The sequence below is a fragment of the Syngnathus typhle genome, unplaced genomic scaffold (genome assembly GCF_033458585.1).
Source record: "Syngnathus typhle isolate RoL2023-S1 ecotype Sweden unplaced genomic scaffold, RoL_Styp_1.0 HiC_scaffold_31, whole genome shotgun sequence".
In the NCBI taxonomy this organism is placed as follows: Eukaryota; Metazoa; Chordata; class Actinopteri; order Syngnathiformes; family Syngnathidae; genus Syngnathus; species Syngnathus typhle.
The window spans coordinates 317,801-325,745 of record NW_026871937.1 but is presented as its reverse complement, the minus strand read 5'-3'; positions in this window follow the sequence as shown (position 1 = coordinate 325,745).

Here is a 7,945-nt window from a genome sequence, read left to right as displayed (position 1 = left end):
AACGTTGGAGGTGGTCATTTCTTCATGCGCAGTGATAAACTCGGCACTCTAAAGCACCCGAGAGCGTTTTTTTCGATGCCAACCTAACCAGAGTGACGGGAGCGGCACAATTCAGAAAAAGTGCTCAGCTCGCCGAGAAAATGCGATTTAAGCAATAAAATTAAAAATGCTTATAAAACATAAACCAAACGTTGTAAATGGTCATTTCTTATTACGCAGTAATAAACTCGGCACTCTAAAGCACCCGAGAGCGTTTTTTTCGATGCCAACCTAACCAGAGTGACGGGAGCGGCACAATACAGAAAAAGCGCTCAGCTCGCCGAGAAAATGCGATTTAAGCAATAAAATTAAAAATGCTTATAAAACATAAACCAAACGTTGGAGGTGGTCTTTTCTTCATGCGCAGTGATAAACTCGGCACTCTAAAGCACCCGAGAGCGTTTTTTTCCATGCCAACCTAAACAGAGTGACGGGAGCGGCACAATTCAGAAAAAGTGCTCAGCTCGCCGAGAAAAAGCGATTTAAGCAATAAAATTAAAAATGCTTATAAAACATAAACCAAACGTTGTAGATGGTCATTTCTTATTACGCAGTAATAAACTCGGCACTCTAAAGCACCCGAGAGCGTTTTTTTCCATGCCAACCTAACCAGAGTGACGGGAGCGGCACAATTCAGAAAAAGTGCTCAGCTCGCCGAGAAAATGCGATTTAAGCAATAAAATTAAAAATGCTTATAAAACATAAACCAAACGTTGGAGGTGGTCATTTCTTCATGCGCAGTGATAAACTCGGCACTCTAAAGCACCCGAGAGCGTTTTTTTCGATGCCAACCTAACCAGAGTGACGGGAGCGGCACAATTCAGAAAAAGTGCTCAGCTCGCCGAGAAAATGCGATTTAAGCAATAAAATTAAAAATGCTTATAAAACATAAACCAAACGTTGGAGGTGGTCATTTCTTCATGCACAGTGATAAACTCGGCACTCTAAAGCACCCGAGAGCGTTTTTTTCCATGCCAACCTAACCAGAGTGACGGGAGCGGCACAATTCAGAAAAAGTGCTCAGCTCGCCGAGAAAATGCGATTTAAGCAATAAAATTAAAAATGCTTATAAAACATAAACCAAACGTTGGAGGTGGTCATTTCTTCATGCGCAGTGATAAACTCGGCACTCTAAAGCACCCGAGAGCGTTTTTTTCGATGCCAACCTAACCAGAGTGACGGGAGCGGCACAATTCAGAAAAAGTGCTCAGCTCGCCGAGAAAATGCGATTTAAGCAATAAAATTAAAAATGCTTATAAAACATAAACCAAACGTTGGAGGTGGTCATTTCTTCATGCGCAGTGATAAACTCGGCACTCTAAAGCACCCGAGAGCGTTTTTTTCCATGCCAACCTAACCAGAGTGACGGGAGCGGCACAATTCAGAAAAAGTGCTCAGCTCGCCGAGAAAATGCGATTTAAGCAATAAAATTAAAAATGCTTATAAAACATAAACCAAACGTTGGAGGTGGTCATTTCTTCATGCGCAGTGATAAACTCGGCACTCTAAAGCACCCGAGAGCGTTTTTTTCCATGCCAACCTAACCAGAGTGACGGGAGCGGCACAATTCAGAAAAAGTGCTCAGCTCGCCGAGAAAATGCGATTTAAGCAATAAAATTAAAAATGCTTATAAAACATAAACCAAACGTTGTAGATGGTCATTTCTTATTACGCAGTAATAAACTCGGCACTCTAAAGCACCCGAGAGCGTTTTTTTCCATGCCAACCTAACCAGAGTGACGGGAGCGGCACAATTCAGAAAAAGTGCTCAGCTCGCCGAGAAAATGCGATTTAAGCAATAAAATTAAAAATGCTTATAAAACATAAACCAAACGTTGGAGGTGGTCATTTCTTCATGCGCAGTGATAAACTCGGCACTCTAAAGCACCCGAGAGCGTTTTATTCGATGCCAACCTAACCAGAGTGACGGGAGCGGCACAATTCAGAAAAAGCGCTCAGCTCGCCGAGAAAATGCGATTTAAGCAATAAAATTAAAAATGCTTATAAAACATAAACCAAACGTTGGAGGTGGCCATTTCTTCATGCGCAGTGATAAACTCGGCACTCTAAAGCACCCGAGAGCGTTTTTTTCCATGCCAACCTAACCAGAGTGACGGGAGCGGCACAATTCAGAAAAAGTGCTCAGCTCGCCGAGAAAATGCGATTTAAGCAATAAAATTAAAAATGCTTATAAAACATAAACCAAACGTTGGAGGTGGTCATTTCTTCATGCGCAGTGATAAACTCGGCACTCTAAAGCACCCGAGAGCGTTTTTTTCCATGCCAACCTAACCAGAGTGACGGGAGCGGCACAATTCAGAAAAAGTGCTCAGCTCGCCGAGAAAATGCGATTTAAGCAATAAAATTAAAAATGCTTATAAAACATAAACCAAACGTTGGAGGTGGCCATTTCTTCATGCGCAGTGATAAACTCGGCACTCTAAAGCACCCGAGAGCGTTTTTTTCCATGCCAACCTAACCAGAGTGACGGGAGCGGCACAATTCAGAAAAAGTGCTCAGTTCGCCGAGAAAATGCGATTTAAGCAATACAATTAAAAATGCTTATAAAACATAAACCAAACGTTGGAGGTGGTCATTTCTTCATGTGCAGTGATAAACTCGGCACTCTAAAGCACCCGAGAGCGTTTTTTTCCATGCCAACCTAACCAGAGTGACGGTAGCGGCACAATTCAGAAAAAGTGCTCAGCTCGCCGAGAAAATGCGATTTAAGCAATAAAATTAAAAATGCTTATAAAACATAAACCAAACGTTGGAGGTGGTCATTTCTTCATGCGCAGTGATAAACTCGGCACTCTAAAGCACCCGAGAGCGTTTTTTTCGATGCCAACCTAACCAGAGTGACGGGAGCGGCACAATTCAGAAAAAGCGCTCAGCTCGCCGAGAAAATGCGATTTAAGCAATAAAATTAAAAATGCTTATAAAACATAAACCAAACGTTGGAGGTGGTCATTTCTTCATGCACAGTGATAAACTCGGCACTCTAAAGCACCCGAGAGCGTTTTTTTCCATGCCAACCTAACCAGAGTGACGGGAGCGGCACAATTCAGAAAAAGTGCTCAGCTCGCCGAGAAAATGCGATTTAAGCAATAAAATTAAAAATGCTTATAAAACATAAACCAAACGTTGTAGATGGTCATTTCTTATTACGCAGTAATAAACTCGGCACTCTAAAGCACCCGAGAGCGTTTTTTTCCATGCCAACCTAACCAGAGTGACGGGAGCGGCACAATTCAGAAAAAGTGCTCAGCTCGCCGAGAAAATGCGATTTAAGCAATAAAATAAAAAATGCTTATAAAACATAAACCAAACGTTGGAGGTGGTCATTTCTTCATGCGCAGTGATAAACTCGGCACTCTAAAGCACCCGAGAGCGTTTTATTCCATGCCAACCTAACCAGAGTGACGGGAGCGGCACAATTCAGAAAAAGTGCTCAGCTCGCCGAGAAAATGCGATTTAAGCAATAAAATTAAAAATGCTTATAAAACATAAACCAAACGTTGTAGATGGTCATTTCTTATACGCAGTAATAAACTCGGCACTCTAAAGCACCCGAGAGCGTTTTTTTCCATGCCAACCTAACCAGAGTGACGGGAGCGGCACAATTCAGAAAAAGTGCTCAGCTCGCCGAGAAAATGCGATTTAAGCAATAAAATTAAAAATGCTTATAAAACATAAACCAAACGTTGGAGGTGGTCATTTCTTCATGCGCAGTGATAAACTCGGCACTCTAAAGCACCCGAGAGCGTTTTATTCGATGCCAACCTAACCAGAGTGACGGGAGCGGCACAATTCAGAAAAAGCGCTCAGCTCGCCGAGAAAATGCGATTTAAGCAATAAAATTAAAAATGCTTATAAAACATAAACCAAACGTTGGAGGTGGTCATTTCTTCATGCGCGGTGATAAACTCGGCACTCTAAAGCACCCGAGAGCGTTTTTTTCCATGCCAACCTAACCAGAGTGACGGGAGCGGCACAATTCAGAAAAAGTGCTCAGCTCGCCGAGAAAATGCGATTTAAGCAATACAATTAAAAATGCTTATAAAACATAAACCAAACGTTGGAGGTGGTCATTTCTTCATGCGCAGTGATAAACTCGGCACTCTAAAGCACCCGAGAGCGTTTTTTTCCATGCCAACCTAACCAGAGTGACGGGAGCGGCACAATTCAGAAAAAGTGCTCAGCTCGCCGAGAAAATGCGATCTAAGCAATAAAATTAAAAATGCTTATAAAACATAAACCAAACGTTGTAGATGGTCATTTCTTATTACGCAGTAATAAACTCGGCACTCTAAAGCACCCGAGAGCGTTTTTTTCCATGCCAACCTAACCAGAGTGACGGGAGCGGCACAATTCAGAAAAAGTGCTCAGCTCGCCGAGAAAATGCGATCTAAGCAATAAAATTAAAAATGCTTATAAAACATAAACCAAACGTTGTAGATGGTCATTTCTTATTACGCAGTAATAAACTCGGCACTCTAAAGCACCCGAGAGCGTTTTTTTCCATGCCAACCTAACCAGAGTGACGGGAGCGGCACAATTCAGAAAAAGTGCTCAGCTCGCCGAGAAAATGCGATTTAGGAAATAAAATTAAAAATGCTTATAAAACATAAACCAAACGTTGGAGGTGGTCATTTCTTCATGCGCAGTGATAAACTCGGCACTCTAAAGCACCCGAGAGCGTTTTTTTCCATGCCAACCTAACCAGAGTGACGGGAGCGGCACAATTCAGAAAAAGTGCTCAGCTCGCCGAGAAAATGCGATTTAAGCAATAAAATTAAAAATGCTTATAAAACATAAACCAAACGTTGGAGGTGGCCATTTCTTCATGCGCAGTGATAAACTCGGCACTCTAAAGCACCCGAGAGCGTTTTTTTCCATGCCAACCTAACCAGAGTGACGGGAGCGGCACAATTCAGAAAAAGTGCTCAGCTAGCCGAGAAAATGCGATTTAAGCAATAAAATTAAAAATGCTTATAAAACATAAACCAAACGTTGGAGGTGGTCATTTCTTCATGCGCAGTGATAAACTCGGCACTCTAAAGCACTCGAGAGCGTTTTTTTCCATGCCAACCTAACCAGAGTGACGGGAGCGGCACAATTCAGAAAAAGTGCTCAGCTCGCCGAGAAAATGCGATTTAAGCAATAAAATTAAAAATGCTTATAAAACATAAACCAAACGTTGTAGATGGTCATTTCTTATTACGCAGTAATAAACTCGGCACTCTAAAGCACCCGAGAGCGTTTTTTTCCATGCCAACCTAACCAGAGTGACGGGAGCGGCACAATTCAGAAAAAGTGCTCAGCTCGCCGAGAAAATGCGATTTAAGCAATAAAATTAAAAATGCTTATAAAACATAAACCAAACGTTGGAGGTGGTCATTTCTTCATGCGCAGTGATAAACTCGGCACTCTAAAGCACCCGAGAGCGTTTTTTTCGATGCCAACCTAACCAGAGTGACGGGAGCGGCACAATTCAGAAAAAGTGCTCAGCTCGCCGAGAAAATGCGATTTAAGCAATAAAATTAAAAATGCTTATAAAACATAAACCAAACGTTAGAGTTGGTCATTTCTTCATGCGCAGTGATAAACTCGGCACTCTAAAGCACCCGAGAGCGTTTTTTTCGATGCCAACCTAACCAGAGTGACGGGAGCGGCACAATTCAGAAAAAGTGCTCAGCTCGCCGAGAAAATGCGATTTAAGCAATAAAATTAAAAATGCTTATAAAACATAAACCAAACGTTGGAGGTGGTCATTTCTTCATGCGCAGTGATAAACTCGGCACTCTAAAGCACCCAAGAGCGTTTTTTTCGATGCCAACCTAACCAGAGTGACGGGAGCGGCACAATTCAGAAAAAGCGCTCAGCTCGCCGAGAAAATGCGATTTAAGCAATAAAATTAAAAATGCTTATAAAACATAAACCAAACGTTGGAGGTGGTCATTTCTTCATGCGCAGTGATAAACTCGGCACTCTAAAGCACCCGAGAGCGTTTTTTTCCATGCCAACCTAACCAGAGTGACGGGAGCGGCACAATTCAGAAAAAGTGCTCAGCTCGCCGAGAAAATGCGATCTAAGCAATAAAATTAAAAATGCTTATAAAACATAAACCAAACGTTGTAGATGGTCATTTCTTATTACGCAGTAATAAACTCGGCACTCTAAAGCACCCGAGAGCGTTTTTTTCCATGCCAACCTAACCAGAGTGACGGGAGCGGCACAATTCAGAAAAAGTGCTCAGCTCGCCGAGAAAATGCGATCTAAGCAATAAAATTAAAAATGCTTATAAAACATAAACCAAACGTTGTAGATGGTCATTTCTTATTACGCAGTAATAAACTCGGCACTCTAAAGCACCCGAGAGCGTTTTTTTCCATGCCAACCTAACCAGAGTGACGGGAGCGGCACAATTCAGAAAAAGTGCTCAGCTCGCCGAGAAAATGCGATTTAGGAAATAAAATTAAAAATGCTTATAAAACATAAACCAAACGTTGGAGGTGGTCATTTCTTCATGCGCAGTGATAAACTCGGCACTCTAAAGCACCCGAGAGCGTTTTTTTCCATGCCAACCTAACCAGAGTGACGGGAGCGGCACAATTCAGAAAAAGTGCTCAGCTCGCCGAGAAAATGCGATTTAAGCAATAAAATTAAAAATGCTTATAAAACATAAACCAAACGTTGGAGGTGGCCATTTCTTCATGCGCAGTGATAAACTCGGCACTCTAAAGCACCCGAGAGCGTTTTTTTCCATGCCAACCTAACCAGAGTGACGGGAGCGGCACAATTCAGAAAAAGTGCTCAGCTAGCCGAGAAAATGCGATTTAAGCAATAAAATTAAAAATGCTTATAAAACATAAACCAAACGTTGGAGGTGGTCATTTCTTCATGCGCAGTGATAAACTCGGCACTCTAAAGCACTCGAGAGCGTTTTTTTCCATGCCAACCTAACCAGAGTGACGGGAGCGGCACAATTCAGAAAAAGTGCTCAGCTCGCCGAGAAAATGCGATTTAAGCAATAAAATTAAAAATGCTTATAAAACATAAACCAAACGTTGTAGATGGTCATTTCTTATTACGCAGTAATAAACTCGGCACTCTAAAGCACCCGAGAGCGTTTTTTTCCATGCCAACCTAACCAGAGTGACGGGAGCGGCACAATTCAGAAAAAGTGCTCAGCTCGCCGAGAAAATGCGATTTAAGCAATAAAATAAAAAATGCTTATAAAACATAAACCAAACGTTGGAGGTGGTCATTTCTTCATGCGCAGTGATAAACTCGGCACTCTAAAGCACCCGAGAGCGTTTTTTTCGATGCCAACCTAACCAGAGTGACGGGAGCGGCACAATTCAGAAAAAGTGCTCAGCTCGCCGAGAAAATGCGATTTAAGCAATAAAATTAAAAATGCTTATAAAACATAAACCAAACGTTGTAAATGGTCATTTCTTATTACGCAGTAATAAACTCGGCACTCTAAAGCACCCGAGAGCGTTTTTTTCGATGCCAACCTAACCAGAGTGACGGGAGCGGCACAATACAGAAAAAGCGCTCAGCTCGCCGAGAAAATGCGATTTAAGCAATAAAATTAAAAATGCTTATAAAACATAAACCAAACGTTGGAGGTGGTCTTTTCTTCATGCGCAGTGATAAACTCGGCACTCTAAAGCACCCGAGAGCGTTTTTTTCCATGCCAACCTAAACAGAGTGACGGGAGCGGCACAATTCAGAAAAAGTGCTCAGCTCGCCGAGAAAATGCGATTTAAGCAATAAAATTAAAAATGCTTATAAAACATAAACCAAACGTTGTAGATGGTCATTTCTTATTACGCAGTAATAAACTCGGCACTCTAAAGCACCCGAGAGCGTTTTTTTCCATGCCAACCTAACCAGA